The sequence below is a fragment of the Trichomycterus rosablanca genome, chromosome 21 (genome assembly GCF_030014385.1).
Source record: "Trichomycterus rosablanca isolate fTriRos1 chromosome 21, fTriRos1.hap1, whole genome shotgun sequence".
Classification (NCBI taxonomy): domain Eukaryota; kingdom Metazoa; phylum Chordata; class Actinopteri; order Siluriformes; family Trichomycteridae; genus Trichomycterus; species Trichomycterus rosablanca.
Genome location: NC_086008.1, coordinates 1721192 through 1724594, shown reverse-complemented (window position 1 = coordinate 1724594; position 3403 = coordinate 1721192). Strand labels below are relative to the sequence as shown.

General features: G+C 43.6%; 1 long non-coding RNA gene across 1 annotated transcript; it reads right to left on the bottom strand.

Annotated features, from left to right (window-relative positions):
- Positions 1-1455: 1455 nt before the first annotated feature.
- Positions 1456-2439, bottom strand: LOC134335672 (uncharacterized). Its single transcript, XR_010015639.1, has 3 exons — positions 2396-2439; positions 1789-1823; positions 1456-1715 (listed from the first exon to the last, which is right to left on the bottom strand). It is a non-coding gene; the product is annotated as an uncharacterized LOC134335672 (long non-coding RNA).
- Between the last annotated feature and the right edge of the window lie 964 nt (positions 2440-3403).

Here is a 3403-nt window from a genome sequence, read left to right as displayed (position 1 = left end):
CCATCATTCTTTCCTTAATCAAGCAGCCTTATCTCACGCTTCCTCTCTCCATTTCCCTCTACACCACCCACGTCCACTCGACTAAACGGGGGGCGACACTAACAGGCCCCTCACTCCCTTTTTTTCTAGTTCAGACCCCCCTTCATCTGCTCAAGAAAACAAATAAAGTCGCAGAAGGAAACAAACACCGTGGATAAAGACACAACTCCATTATACAGGCCGGTCAAACAAACGCAGCAGGAAGTGAGGCGGCACACACCCTCGATTGTAAGGCTGGTAAGACAGGAGGGTGTGCATGTGTGTGTGGGGGGGGAGGGGGGTACTGGAAAACCTGTGGAGGGCTAGATAGAGCAGCAAAGTGCCCACACACACCCCCGTCAGTCAGGGGAAGAGGCTGCATTGTTCCTGCCAATGGCGTGAATGCAGTGCCAAGGCTGGCCGAGATAAGGCCTGAATGCACAGCCAGTGACGGCGTGTGTGTGTGTGTGTGGTGAGGGGTGTGTGTGTGTGGTGAGGGGTGTGTGTGTGTGTGTGATGAGGGGTGTTGATTGAGCACTTTGTCAATGCAGCGCTGATTTAAGAGGACTTAGTGGTGATCAGTAACAAAAGCAGCAGCAGGTAGAGCGCTCTTATCTGTTTGTGCATTGTCGCCTGCTTCCTTCCCCAGGTGAATTCATGGTTTCACCAGAACAGGGCCGTCGAGGACGGGGGCTTGTTCACACACACACAGACAGACAGACAGACAGACAGACAGACAGACAGACAGACAGACAGTGGGGACAGGTGCCCTAATAATTAATTCTGCACTAAATTAAAATCAGGCGGCATAGTGGCTCGGTGGGTAGCACTGACGCCCCACAGCAAGAAGGTCCTGGGTTCGATCCCCAGGCGGGGCGGTCCGGGTCCTTTCTGTGCAGAGTTTGCATGTTCTCCCCGTGTCTGCGTGGGTTTCCTCCGACAGTCCAAAAATAGGCAGTCAAGGTTAATTGGAGACACTGAATTGCCCTATAGGTGAATGTGTGTGTGTGTGTGTGTGTGCCGTGATAGACTGGCACCCCATCCAGTGTTTTACTGTGTGCCTTGTGCCCATTGAAAAGCTGGGACATCCTTTTGTGCAGGTTTGGGTTTTATGATCTAAAACCCTTCAGTCTAACAAGGCAGTGGTAGCTCAGTAGTCAAGGCAGTTAAGGTACTGGACTAGTAATCTGAAGGTTGCTGGTTCAAGCCTCATCACTGCTAGCTTGCCCATGAGCAGGGCCCGTAACCCTCCACTGCTTAAATTGTATTCAGTCATAATCGTAAGTTACTTTGAACGCGACAAATATGCCATAATAAGGCGACCAGACGGGGGCAAATACTTTTTCAGAGCAGTCTAAATCCTTATATAAATATTTATGATTATAAATGGGATTGTTGTTTTGTTGATTTAGAATAAAGTAACCTTTATTTCTCTAACTTATACAACATTATAGTATTAAACACTGTAACTGGGTGGCTAAATGGCACAGCTGAGAGTGTGGATGCTGCACAGCTCCAGCGGAACTGGGTTCAGTCCTAATCGCCTACCACTGTCTTAAATTAAGTTCGGCATGGTGTCACCGTGTCCCACGTGTGATTCCTTCAACCCTCATGCATGCAAAAGGTGGACTGAAAATGGCTGATCTGAACAGGTGAGTGAGTTCATTCCTTCATCAGGGATGCAGTGGGTCCAGAGCCTACCAGAAAGCACTGGTAGTAAGATGAAAACAACGGTCATGGCAATACATGCATCCTAATCCACATACATACCTACTCGGGCCATTCAGAGAGCCTATTCACCTGTCCTACAGGCACAAAAACATGCATATATAAGGAGAACATGCAAAACTCGGAATTTCTACATAGTTTAACCCAAGAGATACGTAGCAGCTACTTTCTTTCGTCTCATATGACAAAACTTATGCAAGATCTGACTTAATATTTTTAATTTAAGCCTCACTAAGATTCATTGAGAGTCTCTGGTTCAAATCTCCAATCACAGATTGGCCAAAAGTATGTGGACATCACTCATTGCTAACAGGTATGTCTTCTTATTTATTACAGATTAATAAAGCTGTTGTGTAAATGTTTAAGTGAACTTTAGTTAGAATTAGTTGATTAAAGAGGGTTTTTGACAGTTGTTGTCACATTAATGATTAAAAATCAAAATCCTTCCATAACATGCATGTTAGTTACAGATGAATGTAAACTATTGACCACACATGTAAACCAAACCGTTAGAACTGCCATATAATCATTTAAATCATTATTTAAGATAATAAAATGCTGCTTTTTGTCTGAATGCATATATAAACTGCCTTAAAATGAAATAAAGTGAAATAAACGTGGAGCAGAAGTGTTGTGAACAGACACTAACCTGATACAGATTTACCGCCGCTGACATACACAACATACACAGGCGACTCAGGCTGCGTCCCAAATCCCACACTACATACTATAGAGTGGGTCAAAACGGCAGCGACTGCGCTTGCGCGTGCACTCATTTAACGCACTATGTAGTGCGGCTGTGTGTGATTTGCAGCACAGCCGTCGAACTGCGAAAGACCCGTCAGTAGGCGCCCTCGGAAGTGCCTGGTTTTTATTCTACTAGTCTCTGCGAAATCTGGAACGAGAGATTAGGTTTAGTTTAGAGTTTTTAATTTCAAGTAATTCTATATGAAGTCATATATATATATGGAAAAAATCTAATTAAAACTACACTTAGTAGGAGTAAAACTTGTAACAAAGAAGCTTGTTGTACCGTCAGTTAGTATAATAACCCACTTTAATAGTTGTAAATGTTAGACAACTATGTTCATTTATTAATTTATTTATTCAATAGCACTAACCGTTTCATCAGGGTCACTGTGGGTCCAGTGCCTCACAAAAACACTGATTAAATGGTGAAAATGCATCATGGGCAGGGCACCAATCCATTGAAGGGCATCACATACTTAACATTTACTCACTCATTCCCATTCTGAGGGCAGTTTAGAGTAGCCAGTCCACCTACAAGCATGTTTTTGAAAGATGGGAGGAAACCAAAGTGCCTGGACAAACTTAATTTGACAAAGGAGAACATGCAAAACTTAACAGCAACTGACTGCAAAAATAAACTCTCAGCTTTGACGTTATTTTGAGTTATTTTAAGTGTACAAGCCCAATTTAATGCAGTTCATATATTATTTAAATAGAATAAGAAATGCAGAAGCCTCACAGCCCATGGTGTCGTAAAACCTGCCTGATTGTGCACAGCATCATGTTTAATGCCAAGTTCACACCTACACGACTTGATCTCTTGTAATCGGGAGTCTTTTAAGTCGTTGTGGATTATATACTACACGACTGATGGGTGATAGGGGGTCACACACCACACCATCTATCC